We start from the raw sequence: 23,750 nt of genomic DNA, 5'->3' as shown, positions 1-23,750 counted from the left end.
CATGTCGCAGGGATTCCGTTCTCATACAGAACTGTGCATAGAGACTTGGAACCTCAGTGAATTAGGGTCTGCCAAAACTCACCTTAGTACCCAAAATCCCCTACCAGACTAGCTACAGTGTCTCATTGGTTATCACAAACTACCAATGCTTAGACAAACCAGAACATGGACTTAGTACACCTCAGGTAACGTGGAACACATGAACACTCTTTCGTTATACAATCATTCCAATCCGGAACAAGGAGTAAAATAGGACACATGCATATTTGAAATATTTATTCACTAGTGCAGTGTTCTCAAACGCAGTATCCTAGCTAATACAAGCAAACATATTATAAGAAACAAAGTAATCAGCATAGTCACTAGTCCATAATACACAAAGGGTGAAAGCATGGTGTTATGCTAAAACGAATAGGGTTCAGTAACACCTAATTCTCACCCTCCCTAGCTAGTATATTGTATTATATCTAAGAAGGTCTCTTTGGGTTTTAGCAGGGCGGCCCCATACCTCAAGATCCTAGTGGTAAGGGATCACATCATCTTCCACCGGCTGTCTGCATGCGAAGCACCATCAAGTGTGTGTGTATGCTCTTGAGCAAAGCAATATAAAACGCGCCTAAAGCCAGAACTTGGCCGCAGCTGCATGTATGTTATGTCTAGCAACGTGCGAAGATCAGACCTCACAACAACCACTGTGTTGAGATATCCTTGAAGGTTTCTGCACTCACTGTACAGACACAGCTCGCCAAGCAATGCTGATATCAGATTAACAACATATTATTCTCGCATGAATCAAAACATTCTACTAGACTCAAAGCCAAAGCAACAGATATGTGTTGTGTGCAGAAGCAGCAGAAAGGAAAAATGGTGTTTAAACTCCTAATAAGCTCATGCTAACCAGCATATAGGCAATGTATATCTATATGACAAAGGGGTCGATTCCGATTTGGGAAAAAACGCTCCGAATAGCCATTCGGAGCATTTTTCCCATACGAATCGTACCCTGCAACGTCCCCCGTACGTACGACGAAGTACGAATCATACCAGGAACAGGACTCCGTACGAATCGTACAAAGCCCGTACGACTAGAATCTATGCAGGAATCTCCCTCGGATCCCGCTGTACGCGACATCTGTATGGTTCGCGGCCGGTTTTTCCGACCCGTCAAGTACGATTCATGTCGGGTACACACCGTAGGACCCTTTTTCTACGGGAGCTGAAAACAGCCGTAAAAGCAGAGTTTGCCCCGTAACAGGTACGGAACGGCCCCCCTGGGTACGGTGCGTACACGCCATGATTGCAGGGGGTACGGTGTGTACCCCTGCGATCTTGGGATGTATGCACCGTACCCCGCGATCTTGGGGTGTACGCACCGTACCCCATGTTCGCTGGGTGTATGGTAAGTACACCCTGCGATCGCGGGGTACGGTGCGTACACCCCAAGATCGCAGGGGTACGCACCGTACCCCTGCTATCATGGGGTATACGCACTGTACGGTGTGTAAGTGATTGTGTGCTTTTCCGTACGAATCGCCCTTACCTGACGTGGACTGTACGAATCGTGTCCTCATAACCCGGTCCGGATCGTACTTGTCGGGTCGTACGGCATGTGTACGAGTCATACGGTTCACTGTTTCAGCCTTGCAATACGTACGGATCGCGACGATTCGGACGGATTGACGAAATACGGATCGTACTACGCGACTCGGACGGACGGGTACGATTCGTACGGCGATAGCTACGGATGAAAATCGTACGGACGTTTTTTTTCCAGGATCGGAATCGGCCCCCAAATGGCAATTTGAGGATACTGCACTTTAAGTACCTACATCAAAATTACTATACCCCAGTGAGGCTTTATAGATATGGCCTCCGTCATGAAGCAGGTTGCAAGCGTTGTGTTAATGTCATGGCTGACTTTATACATCTTGCATGGCACTGCCTGAAGGTGCAGGAATACTGGGTAAAAGTCACTACACTGTTGGGGGAGATGGTAGAAATGTGCGTGCTGTTAAGCGCAAGTTCTGCATGGTGGCTCTACTCCTTGCTAAACGCAGAGTTTCGTTATGCTGGGAGAGCAAGGAAGCGCCTCAAACCAAGCAATGGCTTCATGACATGTCATACTGTCAAGACACATTAAAAATGTATGAAGAAGTGCCTGTCCGATCCCGACCTAGAGACTACTGGCAATAATTAACAGCATATTTACTTTCGAATCCGACTACTTAAATGTATAATCTAAATGTGTCTAAACTTCTTATTGTAATGGGTGGTAATCTGCAGATTCTCTATTGTGGTGCACTTATTGCACCTGGATGATGAATGCAGTAGTGCAATGGTCCGTAATGTTAATTGCTATTGCTGTATTTGTTTTTTGAAAATGTCAATAAAAAGAATTTAAAAAAAAACATGTTTTAAGAGTAGGCAGTGGTCCCAAGGACTTTGCATATAGTCCTTATTTTGATATTTGTCATAAAATGAACATTACAACATAAATAGTGATTCTGTAAAATGTCATGAGCTATGCTTATTGATTATTCAATCTACTTTACGAGTGGGTTTACCAACCAGACTTAAATAATGCTGTTGGTTTAATAACCAAATGCCACTCTGTGTTCCTACAGTGACCTCCATTTTGATTTTTCATTTGCCCCTTCTAACTCCTTTTGTATTGTTTGTTGACTCTCACTATAACTTTACGAGAACCGTAAGTGTTGACACACACACTGATGCCGGTCATTTCACATTTTAAAATTCGCCATAATGCTTTAAAATCACCAAGTCTATTAAAAGAGGTAGGACTTTGCATGAAGATAAGGACATAGAGAGATTAAAATGTGTTTTCTTTGCTTATAAAACAAGAAGAATTAACCATTTAACTGCCGGGCCTTACCCCTACCCCAGTGCTGAGCCCTTTTTGGTTATTTGCAGTAGTACATGGTTGGGGTTCCGTAACTTTCTTATCACATAAGCTATATTTGAAAAATGCATGTCCTTTTTTTCCAACATCCTGTGAACTCTTAAGGTACCAAGGGTTGGTGGATTTCTCTTGAGGGCACTGAGAAAATGGGCAAAATATAACAACATTTTGAATACAAACGGAAAAAAAAGCTCCAGATAAAAGTGTCTGTTTTTTGTTCTTCAAAATGGCATCAATGTACTGGTATACAGTCAAAATATCGAGTCAAAAATATAGAATTGCAGTAATATCAAATTAGAAATATAGAATGGACAAAATATCAAATGGACAGAATATAGTCAACAAAAATATCGAATTTGAGGTAAGTAAGTTAATATCGATTTACATAACTATAGAAAGTCAAAATATCAAAGTATATAATATAGGTATTAAATATATAGATTTTTTAATAATATCGAATTTTTTAAAGTGTGTTTTATGTTAGTATATGTGTGAAAAGTGTATATTTATTTTATAATTTATTTTAAGTAATGAATTTTTAAGGTATTTCATTTTTGCGTAATTTAATTCTGTAGCGGGTTGTGGGTTTATAGGGGAATAGGGTGGGAAGTATTTCAATTATAATTAATTAAATATTTTAATTAATTTATTGGTATTTATTTTGAATTAATTGTTAATTCCTTTTTAATTGGTAATTAATTAAATTATAATTGGTAATTTATTTTACTTAATTTATTAATTGATAATTATGTTACTTTTGTTAATTTATTTACTGTAGCTGGATGTGGGTTTATAGGGGAATAGTAATTTAATGATAATTATTAAATGTTTTAATTTATTTATTGGTATTTATCTTGAATTAATTGTTAATTAATTTTTAATTGGTAATTAATCAAATTATAATTGGTAATTCATTTTTATTAATTGATTAATTGATAATTATGTTAATTGTATTAATTTATTTTCTGTAGTGGGTTGTCGGTTTCTAGGGGAATAGGGTGGGAAGTAATTTAATTGTAATTAATAAAAAAACCAATTATTTATTGGTATATATTTTGAATTATTTGTTAATTATTTTTCAGTTGCTAATTAATTAATTGTTAATTGGTAATTAATTTGTATTAGTAGGTAATGATTTTTAATAAATAATTTTTATTTGTATTTTTAATTGATTAATTATTATATTATATTAAATTGGTAATTACTGGTAATTAATTTGTAATTGGTATTAATATTTAATTTATTTTTATTAATATATGAAGTATTTACTTTCCCTACTGTTGCACTCACTGGAGTGGGAATAGTAATTATTACCCCTAGGCTATCCAACGCTTTCCCTACTGTTGCACTCTCTGGAGTGGGAATAGTAATTTTTACCTCTACGCTATCCATCGCTTTCCCTACTGTTGCACTCTCTGGAGTGGGAATAGTAATTTTTACCCTTACGCTACCCAACGCTTTACCTACTGTTGCACTCACTGGAGTGGGAATAGTAATTTTTGCCCCTATGCTATCCAACGCTTTCCCTACTGTTGCACTCACTGGAGTGGGAATAGTAATTTTTACCCCTACACTATCCAACGCTTTCTCTACTGTTGCACTCTCTTGAGTGGGAATAGTAATTTTTACCCCTACGCTATCCAACCCTTTACCTACTGTTGCACTCACTGAAGTGGTAATAGTAATTTTTGCCCCTACGCTATCCAACGCTTTCCCTACTGTTGCACTCTCTGGAGTGGAAATAGTAATTTTTACTCTTATGCTATCCAACACTTTCCCTACTGTTGCACTCTCTGGATTGGGAATAGTAATTTTTGCCCCTACACTATCCAACGCTTTCCCTACTGTTGCACTCACTGTAGTGAGAATAGTAGTTTTTGCCCCTACTATATCCAACGCTTTCCCTACTGTTGCACTCACTGGGGTGGGAATAGTCATTTTTACCCCTACGCTATCCAACCCTTTCCCAATTGTTGCACTCTCTGGAGTGGGAATAGTAATTTTTACCCCTACGCTATCCAACGGTAAAGATATTGTCAATCATTTTGTCAATCATTTTATCAAGAAAAATAAACCTCCATTTGTCAAAGATCCTACTCATCGAAGTGACTCTGAAATAATTGTGAATGCCCCGACGCCCCCCCCCTCTCTATAGCACTCACCGGGACGTGACGCGGGGGCTTCCTCTCCTCTCGCTGGACTCTACCGCGGGCGGGGCTCTCTCCTGGCACGGGAGCCCCGCGGCCTCACACGCTGTTTCCGCTCTCCCCTCTCACCCTCCCGGGCTCACCTCTTCGCTTCCTTGGAGCCTCGGCGGGGGGCAGAATGTGCCGGCTTCTTCTTCTGGTGCAGGAGCGCGGGGTGGACTCCCGTCCGCTTCCTGTTGTCCCGCTGCAGCTTGCCTGACTTCCGGGTCAGACCTCTGGGACGTGCTGCAATTGGCCGGCCGGCCAAGCACTTCCGGGTCGCACTTGGCAGCGGCCCGGCAACGGTTCCAAACACTCCGGTCTGCGGCGGTGAACCCTCTAATTTAAATATAAGGCGAGGTGGGCTCTCGCTATGGAGACAATGTCCCTGGCAGGGTGGGCACCTGCCAAGGGGCTTCAAAATCGGCCAAGAACGGGGCAATGCCGGGTGGGCACCGGCCTCTTGAAAAAGCGCTCCCAAGCGCTATAAAGGCAATTAAAGCGCTCTTAAGCGCTGAGTCACCATAAAGCGCTCTCAAGCGCTAAAAGGCGATCAAAAGTGCTCCCAGGTGCTAGGGGCCAACAAGCCAAGTCAAAGTCCTTAGGTAGGCAGGGGGGACAAGGCTGGACCCAGAGCCAGCTCACTGGGTCTCAAGGCAGGGAGACAGTCTAAGTGGCGGTCCTCTGGCCCAGCAGCAGTAGCAGCAGCCCCCTCAGGATCCTGGAAGAGAACAACTTCTGTGGGGACACAGCCCCATTTTTATACACCTCATTCCTTTGTCTGAGGGTGCAGGGTGCAGGGTGGGGGAGAAACCAGTAGCAGCTGGTTTTGGAGCACTCTTGATGGCTCAACCACCCATTTCATTCACCGGCAGGGCTAGGGACATTAGACACACCACAGGGGGGCGGAGCCAGCATTGTGTGGGGAAAACCCAGCCCATCCAGGACACAGTTACACTCCTCCCACACATCAATCATGCTAATCTCACACTCACTACCGGGCAGACCCATCCAGCCTTCCTGGAGCCAGGCTCACCAGCCAGCTCCAGCCAATCACACAGCAGGCATATTTTACTCTAATATGCCAACTCCCAGAAGTGGCACTTCTACATATGACACACTCATGCAACACACACCATTGCGAAGCATTCACTCTCACGAGTTCGCACATACCAAACTCGAGAAGGCACCCCTCACGCATCAGGAACTACCAGGGACACAGACATTCCCCATCCATTTCTATGGGAGGGCAGGCCAGCCATACTACACGCACGCACTTTCACTCTGGGACCCAGGGAAAAGTGCGCAGAGACCAAAAAATCACTAACACAGGGTCACAAACAAGCAAAAAGTCTAGGGGTGAACCTGCCCTAAGGGCCAAGTCCAACAGCGCAGTATTATCCGTGACTTCTCTAGGTCGAGTATGTACAAGTGCATTGGGGAGACTTCTTTCTCGTTTGTGAGAAAACAAAGGTTTCTGCCAGTCATGTTTATTACTGGTCAGAATGGTCCAGTGTTTAGATATACAGCAACTCACTGCATTGGAAATGTTACTGTAAGTGGTCACACAAGTTAGAGGAGGATCATCTTCAGGAGTTTTTGGGTAATCTTCCAACAGTACTTCTCGGTGTTGATTTGTTGCCCTCTTGTAACTTTTGCTTAAAATCTTCCTAGGGTAGCCTCTTTTTTGCAACTTCACAGTCAGACCCTCTGATTGTTGTTTGAAGTCGGTCAATTCACTGCAATTTCTCCGTATGCGGAGATATTGACCGAACTGAACATTTTCACGAAGAGAACGAGGGTGAAAACTGGAAAAATGTAGTAGATTATTTTTGCTGGTGGGTTTGTAGTAAGTCTTGTTTTATAGGTGATGACCTTAATAATAATAATATAATAATAATACTGATACTTGTATAGCACGAACAGCTACCTCTCGGGGAGGTGTCCCGGTGTGAAAGAGTACTTCAGCAGTAAGCAGGAGCCATGGAGAAATTCTAGGTTTTCTGCATAAAGAGCCAGGTCTTTAGGAGCTTCTTAAAGCTAGCTTCTGTCGTAGCAGATTGGATGGCAGAGGGCAAGGCGTTCCAGAGTTTCGCCGTGCCAGCAGAGAAGGACCTGCCCCCAAGTCTAGCTTTTCTAGCTCGTGGGACGATTAACTGAAGCAAGGAGTTAGAGTGCAGGTGTCGCTCCTGATGGTAACAGGGAAGTCTAAGTTTTAAATAGTTAGGGCAGGTCCCTTTTAGTGCTCTGAACGCCAGGGTGAGAACTTTGAATTTAATTCTGTTCGCCACTGGGAGCCAATGAAGTTCGTGCAGATGCGGAGAGACATGATGTCTGAAGGGAATATGCTTTGTCAGTCTCCCAGCTGCATTCTGCACGATCTGCAGGCGTTGCACCAGATATTTAGGCAGACCAAGGTAGAGGCCATTTGAGTAGTCTAGTCTAGATGTGACTGTCGCATGGACTTCCATTTTGCGACACTCAACTGGAAGAAAAGAGAGGAATTTTCGGAGGTTTACCTTCTCTAGTTATAATCACATCCAAAAAGACCACAGCTTCAGTGGAGTATTCGTGGGTGAATTAGACGATGTGCTGCTCATCTGGAAGGGCTCGGAAGAAACCATTTTGGCTTTTTTTGATTGGGTGAACACTTGCGATCCCCATCTCAAATTCACCCACGAATACTCCACTGAAACTCTGACTGCGATTACTGGCTGTTGTTAAAGCAAAGCTCTTGCCGACTTTAGCCTATGCTGCTGAAGTACAACATGGCAAGGAAGTAGCAGTTCTTGAAAGAATGCAAATTAAGGCATACAGAACAATATTTGCTCTACCAAGAAATTCTTCCCCTGTGCAGATTCGCCTAGAGTTTGGCCTACTGCAGCAACGTCTAGCAAGAATGTATGCGACAATAAAACTGTGGTATAAAATTCGGTCAAGCTGCCAGAATCTGATTAATAGCGCCATTTGGGAAGCTCAAGAGAGTAATCCATGATCAGCATATCACAAATATTTGCAGCTATCAATAAAGTTAACAAAGGTGTCAGAGTTATTGAACTTGAATTTACCATTCACAATATTTCAGCGAATAATAAATAAAGCAGCAAAAAGACACTCGTTAACGGAGGACTAATTTATATTTAGTAAGAGCTCCCATGCCTGGATGGTACTGCAATCCTATACGATTTTACAACCAGCGGCTTATTTGAACATAACATATTCTGTTCTTCTAAAAAGGAAATTGCTAGCAATATGCCTTGGGGCACTACCAACTAATGCTGATCAATCACTCTGGAAATATAGTGGTCCGCTGTCATGTGCATTATGTGGTGCTCTGAAGCAGGACTTTGTGCACCTGATCTGTATATGTCCAGTTTTAAAACTAAATTATCTTTTATTGTTAAAAAATCATTTTAAAGATAGGGTCATACAGACCTGCAGATCTGCTATATTAACCCCTTCCATACTCATGACGGAACGGTTCCGTCGTGAGCGTCGGTTGGCCTGTGCGCATGACGGAACCGTTCGGTCATGGTTCCATAAGCCCAATGGAACCAATGGAGCACAGCGCAGGAATTTGCGCCGTGATGAAGCGGTTAAAGAGTCTTGATCCACATGACCCGCAACTTAACTGTAGATTGGTAAAGTTTTTGCTCATATGAAAAATTGATTTGACCTAGTATATTAAATGGTCCTTTACTAAAGAGATGAAACTTTCGATACATGGCTCAATTATTGTTTTATACAATTGGAACTGGTTTCTGCAGTGGACAACCAGTAAGTGTAATAGGTATGTATACTAGTGCTAACATGGTCTTGATACGGTATCATCAAAAGCTGTAAATTTTATTAATGGTAATTAATGGTTTTAATATATACAGTATATGTTCCTCTGCAGACTGATTAATTTTATTGGAATTGTTATGGTTTTAATTAACTTAAACAATAAAGGTTTTTTCTCTCCCTTTATGCCTGAGTGACAGTAGAGCCTATCTATGATTAACACTTTGTGCCCAAGTGACAATGAAGTTTGTCTACAATCAGTGATTAATTTCCGAGTGACAGCAGTGTTTGTCCACAATCAGCTTTTCAAGTCCGATCGGCAGAGCAGTGTGTCCAGGAGCAGTGCTCACAGCTGCTCATGGACTGAAGTTGCTGCACTCCTTCCTGGCACTACAACCCAGCTACGTAAGGAGAATCCACACTGTTTGTGTGCTACAGCAACGTCCCCACTTACGTCCTGGAGAATTAATAATGTGGGCCCTGCTTTTAAGGCACGGTGTGCTGCGGGACCTATAGGTGCCTGCAGTCAGCCAGCGCTCCATCCCAGTCGGCTGTATACCCGTGAAAGTACCTCAGACTCAAGACTGGAATTATCTATTGAATCACAAGTGATTTCTGGGCACATTGTTCCATCTCAATGTTTATCAAGCCTCTCTGGTGAGCCTCTGAGGGATTTGTGTCAAATGATCCCAGGCTGCATGACCCAAACTAAACTTCTGGAAAGCATTAGTTAGCTTCAAACACTGTATTGCAGTTATATTTAAAGAAGCATATTGTGAGATCCACTGATTGGATTTTTGGTGTTTTGGTCTTGTTTTGATATCAAAGAAGTGGTGTTATGCAGTTCCTCTAGTGGTAGAGTCACAGAGTCAATGAAAGACTGAGTCCAGTTATGCCCACTTAGGGTCTACGATTGGAAATCCATTTGTTGGATTGTAATGACCTCACACACCCTCTCAGGTGTCATGCTTCATGATAAGGGCTGCTCCTCGTTGGGCCGGCGGTGCAATGTCCAATGGGCTCCCTAAAAAGGGGCACTTTATCTGAAATCTTTTATCCAAAAGCCATAGGGTGAAGTTCGGGTGTGGGGCCAGAATCGTGGAGATATGCAGTGGTGAGTTAAAATAGGATTGGCATTGATTAATTTATTCTGGGGGTCTCCTATCCTAGTTAATAACAGTGAACAAGGCACTTATCCGAGTGTAATGTCTCATGTCAGAGTGTCCTTTGTTAGACAATGATGGTGAACATGTTTTTCGCGTAACATGAATGTCCTTGCGATTCTTCAGGACTGAAAAAAGAAAAGAAAACTATCTACACCTAAAATCTACTGGTAACACAGTTTACCCATAGCAGAAGAAATGTCTACTAGTAAATGTACCTGTTATACCCTGGATCCACCTGTAATGGGAGAAAAAGAAGCTAACATTTCAGGCATGTAGGGTATACAACAGTTGTAGACACGACCTTAATGGTGACTCTGAACTCTGTTCTTTACTATTTGTGGTGAACGCCAATGTGATAGAGGACAATAAAATACATAAAAACAGGTGGTGAAACCCCACAGTGAGCTATCGTGACTAATTACCCCTGTGGACATCCAGTGATATAGCAGTGATATAGCAGAAATGTAGGACTGGACTCACCCAATTCAGTATAGTAACCAGGCTTCAACAGTACCCGGTGGTCCATGCATAAGGCTTTGCTCCTATGTGTGTCGGACTGGACACGAGGGAATGAAAAAGTTAAGGAAGGCTGGTTCGTGTTAACTGAAAAGTACAGTGAGGTAAAGTACATTGAAGTGGAGCCGAATGGCAGCAAGTTCAACTAGATTCAACAAAACACACCAAGGTTACAATCGGAGTTAGATACCCTAACGCTGCATTGGGTACATCTCTTAATTAGAGTTAAGGGGATTGTTACTGATGCATGTGGCTGCATTATGGAAGTGTTGATAATGTGGCATGTTCTAGGGCAACACTTAAGGTTGTCAGGTAAAATTGGAAAGTTAGAGAAGGATGGTTCTTGTAAAATGCAAGTTACAGTAATGTAAAGTTAAAACCTGTAGAGCCAAGGTCGGATGGCGTCAAGTGCAACTTTATGCAACACAACACACAGCGGTTACATTCTATCTTGGTCTTGTTTTGCTCAGAATGTAATAATCTTGATTTCTAAAGCCATGTGGCTGACAAGAGTAGTAGTAGTTCCTGCCTGGCCTGGGTGCATACTTCAGCCAACCAGAAATCCCAGTTCTAAAACTGGGTGAATCCAGGGTGGGGTAACATTCATGGCGCTCACCAGGTATTTCTACCTAGAGTCCCTTACAAACTTCAAATTTCGACAAAAAAAAACACCTTTGCTCATATTTCTTCGATGAAAGGTTCTGGAATCTGTGTTCCTTCCATCAAGCATTCACTCAAGTCTCCCTCCCAATGGTACCTTATCTGTTTGAGTAGGTCTACTGCCCACAACAGAAAACAGCCTAAGATGCATCACATTTTCCCACTCAAAACGGACCTGTTTTTGGGAACATGAGTAGCTGGGGATTTTGGGCCCTAGCTCAGCCAGCACCTAGAGATATCTTCAAAATGTGCTAATTTTTTAAAACTTGACACCTGGGGAATCCAGGGTGGGGTGACTAGTGTGGCTATCACCTGAGTGTTTTTCAGAGGGCCCCTTGCGAACCTCAAACTTTCACTGAAAACATAAATGTTCCTCACATTTCTGTGATGGGGAGTTCTGGAATCTGCTGGGAGACACAAACTTCCTACCACCCAGCATTCCCCCCAGTCTCCTAATAAAAATGTTTCCCCACCAGCCTAGTGCCCGTGACAGGAAACAGTCTAAAACACAACATTGATAATCATATTTTCCCACTCAAAAATGATTCTTTTCTTGCAGTTGGTCACTGTGGGTTTTGGGCCCTAGCACAGCTGGCACCTAGGGAAATCTGGCAAACTTGTACATTTTTGAAAGCTACACATCTGAGAGAGTCCAGGGTGGGTTGTCTTGTGTGTCTCCCACCAGGTTTTTTAACCCAACGTCCCTTGCAAACCTCAAACTTTGACTATAAAAATATATTTTCCTCTCTTTTAAGTGATGGAAAGTTCTGGAATCAGCAGAAAGCTATAAACTTCCCTCCATCCCGCATTCCCCCAAGTCTCAAAATAAAAAGGGTTCCTCACTTGTGTAGGTTCTAGTCCTAGTGCCCGCAACAGGAAATGGCTCAAAATGCAACATGGGTATATCACATTTTCTAACTCAAAGCTGACCCTTTTCTTTTTACAAAGTGAGTAGCTGCGGAATATGGACTCTAGCTCAGCCAGTACCAAGGGAAATCTAGCAAACTTGCATATTTTTAAAATAGGACATCTGGGCAGATTCAGCATAGGGTGACTCTCACCAAATTTTTTTATTGAGAATGCTTTGCAAACCTCAAACTTCGACTACAAAATACATTTTCCTCACATTTCTGTGATGGAAAGTTCTAGAATCTGTGGGAAGCCACAAAATTCCTTTCACACAGTATTCCCCAAAGTCTTCAAATAAAAATGACACCTCACTTCTGAGGGTAGACCCAGTGCCCGTGACTGAAAAGGGCCCAAAACACAACATTTATACATCACATTTTTCCACTCAATACTGATTATTTGTTTGCAATGTAGGTTGCTTAGGCCCTAGCTTAGCCGGCACCTCAGGAAACCTAGCAAACTTGCACTTTTTTTAACACTAGACACATGGGAGAATCCAGGTTGGGGTGACTTGTGTGACTCTCATTAAGTTCTTCTTACCCAGAAGTCTTTGCAAACTTCAAACTTTAACTAAAAACACATTCTCCTCCCAGTTCTGTGATGAAAAATTCTGGTATCAGAGGGGAGTCACAAACTTCCTTCCACCCAACATTTCCCCAAGTCTCCTGATGAAAACGGTACATAACAAGAAAATGCAACAAGGACACATTGCGTTTTTATTCTGTAAACTGACCATTTTTTTTGCAATGTGGGAAGCCGTAGAATGTGGACCATAGTTCAACCGGCACATAGGCAGACTTGAACATTTTTAAAACCTAGACAAGCAGGGACATTGAGGGGTGCATGGCTTACGTGTCTCTCATCAGGTAATTTTACCCAGAACCCTTTGCAAATGTCAAACTTTGGTAAGACACGCACATTTTACTTAAAATTCTGTGACAAAAAGTTCTGGAATCTTCAGGGAGCCACAGATTTCCTAGCACCCTGAGTTCCCACACATCTCCAGATACAAATGGAACCCCCTTTGTGTGGGTGGGCCAAGGGACCATGACACAAATGGCCCTACAGTTCTATATGAGATACCCCACCTGGGGTGATTCAGGCGCTTTACAAATGACATAAATAAAAAATAAAAATATTGGCACATAAGGAATAGTGGTAGCTTCTGTCTCTGAGGATGGGCTGTGCCACCACCCATGCAAACCTACAAATCACGGATATTTCTGAATACTAGACAACGGGGAGTGTAGTGTGGTGAGCCTTGCATGGCTCCCACAAGATTTCTTACGCACAATGGTCTGCAAACCTCATACTTGCCTAAAACTGTGCTTTTTTCTTTTCATTTCTATGATGCAAATTTTGGGAATCCGTAGAAATCTGCAGAATAATGTTTCCCCTCTTCTGCGCCTAGGCCTAGTGCCCGTGGCAGACACAGATTAAACCAAGGTCAATAGGGAATCCCCAGTGGGGCGACGCTCCTTTGCTATTGCAGAGGTGCTGCCGCTGCGGAACCGGACATTGGTTCAAGATGAATAAGTAACTGTTTGAAAACTGTGCACATCATTTGATCTTGGGCAGTCAGTGCCACAGTAAGTCAGCTCCCAACTGAGTGGCCGATTTCAATGTCAGACAGACCTGAGTCCATCTGACATCCATCTGGGACTGGGACCGATCGATCTCATGACGGCGGTCCCAAAACCAGCAATTAGGATGCGACCAAAAACTGTTCATTGCACTCCTATTCTTTACAATTGGAGCATGCATTCTGACCGGAATGCATGCTCTGATCGTGAAGCGCTGACGTGCAGTACTTCCCTGCACCTGTGCCCTGCCACCCGGTGCGGGGATCAACAGGGGGACACCATAGGTGTTCCCTCGGCAGCCATCCAGAGGCCTTGCACCCATGGGGGCCTGCTTGGGGCCCCCAAAGTTGACTTCCCACAGCCTTTCTGTGTCGGAAAGGCTGTCACAGAAAGGTTATCAGAATTCGACATTGTAATCCCTCGGGCAGAAAGAGCCGCCCTTGGGATTACAGGAGGTTTTCAGAGCCCGTCGTAAACCAATTGAAAATCCTTTTTGGATTCATCTCCGACTAACTCCATCAAAATGGGTTGGTTGGAAATTAATCCAAACAGGAGATTATGATGCAGTAGGAATGGCTCCGAGGAAAGGTCGGAGCCATTTCTTATGGCATCGCAACCGGCCCTTCACGCTCCTTCCCAGAGGACACTTTATTCCAGTTACTAACTGCTCTGGCACACACATTACTCAGTTTTCCGGTCTCTTTCCCAAAGACCAATTTATGCAATGTCTTATTTACAACTACAAAGTCATCACAAGTACTGAAAAGCAATTCAGAAAGCTGTGATTTCTTAACAGATGCATCAGCATCAAAATGTTCGTCGAGGGCTAATCCCCAGTGAGCTAGACCGACTGGCGCCTCTTCCTGAAGGACGCCGAAGGCAGAGGCATTTTTCTCAGTAAAAAATAAAAAAGCACAGACATTTGTAATGAGGGATTCGATGCTTTCAGTAAAAGCCTTCACATATATATCCCTCAAAAGGATCTCATACGGTAATAATAAGCAGCCTATTGCATGCAGAACCTCTTGACACCACATTTATTCCTGTAATGAAAACTGCTCTGTGACTCTGACACTTGTCAAATCTGTGACATGTTGTGATTTGATGTCAGCTCTGCTTTTAGAATTGAATACATATTTCAAACAGCAATTTCGTCAATTGCTAACAACTAGGGGAAATTATGAACAAGCGCCAGGCAGCAAGAGCCACATTTTTTTTACCAAGGAAGTTTTAGTTTTTTTTAATTAACATACATATAGATTGTTTTTCATGTAACTTCATTGTTGAACCTATTTTTTACTTCAAACGTTAATATTTGATGTTTTTCCTTTTGCTTGCTCGCTTTTTTAGGGCTCGCCTGCTGTGCGCATGCGCACAGCTGGAAGCTCTATAGGGGCTTATCCAGTGTTTAACCACCACTGGCGATTCCACTGGCGATTCCTTTGAGTATATGTGCTTTTTAGGTCATTGCGCAAGCGCAAGCCCTAAAAAGCGCGTGCACAATGCCACCAGCCATCTGCCTGCCTGCCTCGCATTACCACATCAAAGGCAGCCGTCCCAGGTCATTTGTCACCTCCTAATTATTCACTGCCTGCCGGCCGTATTTTCAGTTTCGTCTCCTAATCTTCCCGTCCCTTGCTGCAACAACTGTTTATGCTCTGCTTGAAAAGAAACATGGAATGCATGCTGTATCCAGGACCACGAATTCCATGCTTCTTAAGAGGGCTTTTCGGAGTTTTGGTTTAAGTATTGAGTGCACTGTGTAGTAGCTAGCTAAGGCGCAGTTATGTTGCCATGTGCTGGTGCCGTGCCCAGACAACATTCATATATATTTTCTTTCCTTTCTGCACACATTGTTGCGATTTATTTTGCCCTGCTACTTATCATTTTCTAAGCAGAACTTTAAAATTTGTCATTCCTTAAAATATAGTGTAGCTTCGGTATTAATTAAACACCGACAGGTTTAACAAAACCTTCTCCCAATGCAGATGTTAACAAACAAACCTCTCTCATTTCCGGTTTGTACTCTTTTCTTTTCTGTGATTTAGTTTTCCTTCCAGAATAATGTCCTACATATTTTTCTGCATGTATCTGTTGGAACAGAAGCAAGCACTGGTCATAATTTATCCAGCATCGTTAAAGGATAGATTTTTTTTGTTTTCAGAGTTGTAATTTCCGCTAAGGCTCCCACCACACAGCTTCACCTACACAGCTCCACCAAGGCACCCACCACACAGCTCCACCGAGGCACCCACCACACAGCTCCACTGATGCACCCACCACACAGCTCCACCGACACAGCTCCACCGAAGCACCCACCACCCAACTCCACCTACACAGCTTCACCGATGCACCCACCACACAGCTCCACCGAGGCACCCACCACACAGCTCCACCAAAGCACCCACCACACAGCTCCACTGATGCACCCACCACACAGCTCCACTGACCCAGCTCCACCGATGCACCCACCACCCAACTCCCAACTCCACCTACACAGCTCCACCGATGCACCCACCACACAGCTCCACCGAGGCACCCACCACACAGCTCCACCGATGCACCCACCACACAGCTACAAAGAGGCACCCACCACACAGCTCCACAGATGCACCCACCACACAGGTCCACTGATGCACCCACCACACAGCTCCACCGATGCACCCACCACACACCTCCACCGATGCACCCCCCACACACCTCCACCGATGCACCCACCACACACCTCCACTGATGCACCCACCACACACCTCCACCGATGTACCCACCACACATGCCCCCACTACACATGCCCCAACCACACAGCTCCACAGATGCCCCCACCACACAGCTCCACCGATGCACCCACCACACAGCTCCACCGATGCACCCACCACACAGCTCCACCGATGCACACAGCTCCACCGATGCACCCACCACACAGCTCCACCTATACAGCTCCACCGATGCACCCACCACACAGCTCCACTGATGCATCCACCACACAGCTCCACCGATGCACCCACCACACAGCTCCACCGACACAGCTCCACCGATGCACCCACTACACAGCTCCACTGATGCACCCACCACACAGCTCCACCGATGCACCCACCACAGAGCTCCACCTACACAGCTGCAGCGATGCACCCATCACACAGCTCCAGCGATGCAGCCACCACACAGCTCCACTGACATAGCTCCACCGATGCACCCACCATACAGCTCCACTGTTGCACCCACCATACAGCTCCACCGTTGCACCCACCATACAGCTCCACCGATGCACCCACCACACAGCTCCGCCGAGGCAACCACCACAGAGCTCCGCCGAGGCCCCCACCACACAGCTCCGCCGTGGCACCCACCACACAGCTCCGCCGAGGCTCCCATCACACAGCTTCACCGAGGCACCCACCACACAGCTCCGCCGATGCACCCACCACACAGGTCCACTGATGCACCCACCACACAGCTCCACCGATGCACCCACCACACAGCTCCACCGATGCACCCACCTCCACAGATGCACCCACCACCCAGCTCCACAGATGCACCCAGCTCAGAAGATGCACCCACCACCCAGCTCCATCGATGCTCCAACTAAGCTCCACCAATGCACCCACCACACAGCTCCACCAATGCATCCACTAAGCTTCACCGATGCACCGACCACACAGCTCCACCGATGCACCCACCACACAGCTCCACGATGCATCCACCACACAGCTCCACCGATGCATCCACCACACAGCTCCACCGATGCATCCACCACACAGCTCCACCGATGCACCCACCACCCAACTCCACCGATGCACCCACCACACAGCTCCACCGATGCACCAACCACACAGCTCCACCGATGCATCCACCACACAGCTCCACCGATGCATCCACCACACAGCTCCACCGATGCACCCACCACCCAACTCCACCGATGCACCACACAGCTCCACCGATGCAGCCACCACATAGCTCCACCGATGCAGCCACCACACAGATCCACCGATGCATCCACCACACAGCTCCACCGATGCACCCACCACCCAACTCCACCGATGCACCCACCACACAGCTCCACCGACACAGCTCCACCGACGCACCCGCCACACAGCTCCACCTACACAGCTCCACCGATGCACCCACCACACAGCTACACTGATGCACCCACCACACAGCTCCACTGATGCACCCACCACACAGCTCCACCGACACAGCTCCACCGATGCACCCACCACCCAACTCCACCGATGCACCCACCACAAAGCTCCACCGACACAGCTCCACTGACGCACCCACCACACAGCTCCACCGACACAGCTCCACTGATGCACCCACCACACAGCTCCACCTATACAGCTCCACCGATGCACCCACCACACAGCTCCACTGATGCATCCACCACACAGCTCCACCGATGCACCCACCACACAGCTCCACCGACACAGCTCCACCGATGCACCCACTACACAGCTCCACTGATGCACCCACCACACAGCTCCACCGATGCACCCACCACACAGCTCCACCTACACAGCTGCAGCGATGCACCCATCACACAGCTCCAGCGATGCAGCCACCACACAGCTCCACTGACATATCTCCACCGATGCACCCACCATACAGCTCCACTGTTGCACCCACCATACAGCTCCACCGTTGCACCCACCATACAGCTCCACCGATGCACCCACCACACAGCTCCGCCGAGGCAACCACCACACAGCTCCGCCGAGGCACCCACCACACAGCTCCTCCGTGGCACCCACCACACAGCTCCGCCGAGGCACCCACCACACAGCTTCGCCGAGGCACCCACCACACAGCTCCGCCGATGCACCCACCACACAGGTCCACTGATGCACCCACCACACAGCTCCACCGATGCACCCACCACACAGCTCCACCGATGCACCCACCTCCACAGATGCACCCACCACCCAGCTCCACAGATGCACCCAGCTCCACAGATGCACCCACCACCCAGCTCCATCGATGCTCCAACTAAGCTCCACCAATGCACCCACCACACAGCTCCACCAATGCATCCACTAAGCTTCACCGATGCACCCACCACACAGCTCCACCGATGCACCCACCACACAGCTCCACGATGCATCCACCACACAGCTCCACCGATGCATCCACCACACAGCTCCACCGATGCATCCACCACACAGCTCCACCGATGCACCCACCACCCAACTCCACCGATGCACCCACCACACAGCTCCACCGATGCACCAACCACACAGCTCCACCGATGCATCCACCACACAGCTCCACCGATGCATCCACCACACAGCTCCACCGATGCACCCACCACCCAACTCCACCGATGCACCACACAGCTCCACCGATGCAGCCACCACATAGCTCCACCAATGCAGCCACCACACAGATCCACCGATGCATCCACCACACAGCTCCACCGATGCACCCACCACCCAACTCCACCGATGCACCCACCACACAGCTCCACCGACACAGCTCCACCGACGCACCCGCCACACAGCTCCACCTACACAGCTCCACCGATGCACCCACCACACAGCTACACTGATGCACCCACCACACAGCTCCACTGATGCACCCACCACACAGCTCCACCGATGCACCCACCACCCAACTCCACCGATGCACCCACCACAAAGCTCCACCGACACAGCTCCACCGACGCACCCACCACACAGCTCCACCGACACAGCTCCACTGATGCACCCACCACACAGCTCCACCGATGCACCCACCACACAGCTCCACTGATGCACCCACCACACAGCTCCACCTACACAGCTGCAGCGATGCACCCATCACACAGCTCCAGCGATGCAGACACCACACAGCTCCACCGACAGAGCTCCACCGATGCGCCCACCACACAGCTCCACCGATGCACCCACCACACAGCTCCACCAATGCACCCACCACACAGCTCCACCGATGCATCCACCACACAGATCCACCGATGCACCCACCACACATCTCCACCGACACAGCTCCACCGACGCACCCACCAAGCAGCTCCACCTACACAGCTCCACCGATGCACCCACAACACAGCTCCACTGATGCACCCACTACACAGCTCCACTGACACAGCTCCACCGATGCACCCACCACACCGCTCCACCGACACAGCTCCACCGATGCACCCACCACACAGCTCCACCGATGCACCCACCACACAGCTCCACCGATGCACCCACCACACAGCTCCACCTATACAGCTGCAGCGATGCACCCATCACACAGCTCCAGCAATGCAGCCACCACACAGCTCCACCGACACAGCTCCACCGATGCACCCACCACACAGCTCCACGGATGCAGCCACCACACAGCTCCACCGATTCAGCCACCACACAGCTCCACCGATTCAGCCACCACACAGCTCCACCGATGCAGCCACCACACAGCTCCACCGATGCAGCCACCACACAGCTCCACCGATGCACCCACCACACAGCATCACCTACACAGCTCCACCAATGCACCCACCACACAGCTCCACTGATGCACCCACCACACAGCTCCACCGACACAGCTCTACCGATGCACCCACCACACAGCTCCACCTACACAGCTCCACTGATGCAGCCACCACCCAACTCCTCCGATGCACCCACCACACAGCTCCACCGACACAGCTCCACCGATGCACCCACCACACAGATCTACCTACACACCTCCACCGATGCACCCACCACACATGCCCCCACTACACATGCCCCAACCACACAGCTCCACCGATGCACCCACCACACAGCTCCACCGATGCACCCACCACACAGCTCCACCGATGCACACAGCTCCACCGATGCACCCACCACACAGCTCCACTGATGCACCCACCACACAGCTCCACCTATACAGCTCCACCGATGCACCCACCACACAGCTCCACTGATGCATCCACCACACAGCTCCACCAATGCACCCACCACACAGCTCCACCAACACAGCTCCACCGATGCACCCACTACACAGCTCCACCGATGCACCCACCACACAGCTCCACCGATGCACCCACCACACAGCTCCACCTACACAGCTGCAGCGATGCACCCATCACACAGCTCCAACGATGCAGCCACCACACAGCTCCACTGACACAGCTCCACCGATGCACCCACCATACAGCTCCACTGTTGCACCCACCATACAGCTCCACCGTTGCACCCACCATACAGCTCCACCGATGCACCCACCACACAGCTCCGCCGAGGCAACCACCACACAGCTCCGCCGAGGCACCCACCACACAGCTCCGCCGTGGCACCCACTACACAGCTCCGCCGAGGCACCCACCACACAGCTTCACCGAGGCACCCACCACACAGCTCCGCCGATGCACCCACCACACAGGTCCACTGATGCACCCACCACACAGCTCCACCGATGCACCCACCACACAGCTCCACCGATGCACCCACCTCCACAGATGCACCCACCACCCAGCTCCACAGATGCACCCAGCTCCACAGATGCACCCACCACCCAGCTCCATCGATGCTCCAACTAAGCTCCACCAATGCACCCACCACAAAGCTCCACCAATGCATCCACTAAGCTTCACCGATGCACCCACCACACAGCTCCACCGATGCACCCACCACACAGCTCCACGATGCATCCATCACATAGCTCCACCGATGCATCCACCACACAGCTCCACCGATGCATCCACCACACAGCTCCACCGATGCACCCACCACCCAACTCCACCGATGCACCCACCACACAGCTCCACCGATGCATCCACCACACAGCTCCACCGATGCATCCACCACACAGCTCCACCGATGCACCCACCACCCAACTCCACCGATGCACCCACCACACAGCTCCACCGATGCAGCCACCACACAGCTCCACCGATGCAGCCACCACACAGATCCACTGATGCATCCACCACACAGCTCCACCGATGCACCCACCACCCAACTCCACCGATACACCCACCACACAGCTCCACCGACACAGCTCCACCGACGCACCCGCCACACAGCTCCACCTACACAGCTCCACCGATGCACCCACCACACAGCTACACTGATGCACCCACCACACAGCTCCACTGATGCACCCACCACACAGCTCCACCGACACAGCTCTACCGATGCACCCACCACACAGCTCCACCTACACAGCTCCACCGATGCACCCACCACCCAACTCCTCCGATGCACCCACCACACAGCTCCACCGAAACAGCTCCACACATGCCCCCACTACACATGCCCCAACCACACAGCTCCACAGATGCCCCCACCACACAGCTCCACCGATGCACCCACCACACAGCTCCACCGATGCACCCACCACACAGCTCCACCGATGCACACAGCTCCACCGATGCACCCACCACACAGCTCCACCTATACAGCTTCACCGATGCACCCACCACACAGCTCCACTGAAGCATCCACCACACAGCTCCACCAATGCACCCACCACACAGCTCCACCAACACAGCTCCACCGATGCACCCACTACGCAGCTCCACCGATGCACCCACCACACAGCTCCACCGATGCACCCACCACACAGCTCCACCTACACAGCTGCAGCGATGCACCCATCACACAGCTCCAGCGATGCAGCCACCACACAGCTCCACTGACACAGCTCCACCGATGCACCCACCATACAGCTCCACTGTTGCACCCACCATACAGCTCCACCCTTGCACCCACCATACAGCTCCACCGATGCACCCACCACACAGCTCCGCCGAGGCAACCACCACACAGCTCCGCCGAGGCACCCACCACACAGCTCCGCCATGGCACCCACCACACAGCTCCGCCGAGGCACCCACCACACAGCTTCGCCGAGGCACCCACCACACAGCTCCGCCGATGCACCCACCACACAGGTCCACTGATGCACCCACCACACAGCTCCACCGATGCACCCACCATACAGCTCCACCGATGCACCCACCTCCACAGATGCACCCACCACCCAGCTCCACAGATGCACCCAGCTCCACAGATGCACCCACCACCCAGCTCCATCGATGCTCCAACTAAGCTCCACCAATGCACCCACCACACAGCTCCACCAATGCATCCACTAAGCTTCACCGATGCACCCACCACACAGCTCCACCGATGCACCCACCACACAGCTCCACGATGCATCCACCACACAGCTCCACCGATGCATCCACCACACAGCTCCACCGATGCATCCACCACACAGCTCCACCGATGCACCCACCACCCAACTCCACCGATGCACCCACCACACAGCTCCACCGATGCACCAACCACACAGCTCCACCGATGCATCCACCACACAGCTCCACCGATGCATCCACCACACAGCTCCACCGATGCACCCACCACCCAACTCCACCGATGCACCCACCACACAGCTCCACCGATGCAGCCACCACACAGCTACACCAATGCAGCCACCACACAGATCCACCGATGCATCCACCACACAGCTCCACCGATGCACCCACCACCCAACTCCACCGATGCACCCACCACACAGCTCCACCAACACAGCTCCACCGACGCACCCGCCACACAGCTCCACCTACACAGCTCCACCGATGCACCCACCACACAGCTACACTGATGCACCCACCACACAGCTCCACTGATGCACCCACCACACAGCTCCACCGACACAGCTCCACCGATGCACCCACCACCCAACTCCACCGATGCACCCACCACACAGCTCCACCGACACAGCTCCACCGACGCACCCACCACACAGCTCCACCGACACAGCTCCACTGATGCACCCGCCACACAGCTCCACCGATGCACCCACCACACAGCTCCACTGATGCACCCACCACACAGCTCCACCTACACAGCTGCAGCGATGCACCCATCACACAGCTCCAGCGATGCAGACACCACACAGCTCCACCGACAGAGCTCCACCGATGCACCCACCACACAGCTCCACCGATGCACCCACCACACAGCTCCACCGATGCACCCACCACACAGCTCCACCGATGCACCCACCACACAGCTCCACCGATGCATCCACCACACAGATCCACCGATGCACC

Source organism: Lissotriton vulgaris, chromosome 2_1 (genome assembly GCF_964263255.1).
Source record: "Lissotriton vulgaris chromosome 2_1, aLisVul1.2, whole genome shotgun sequence".
In the NCBI taxonomy this organism is placed as follows: Eukaryota; Metazoa; Chordata; class Amphibia; order Caudata; family Salamandridae; genus Lissotriton; species Lissotriton vulgaris.
This window is presented reverse-complemented; position numbering follows the sequence as displayed.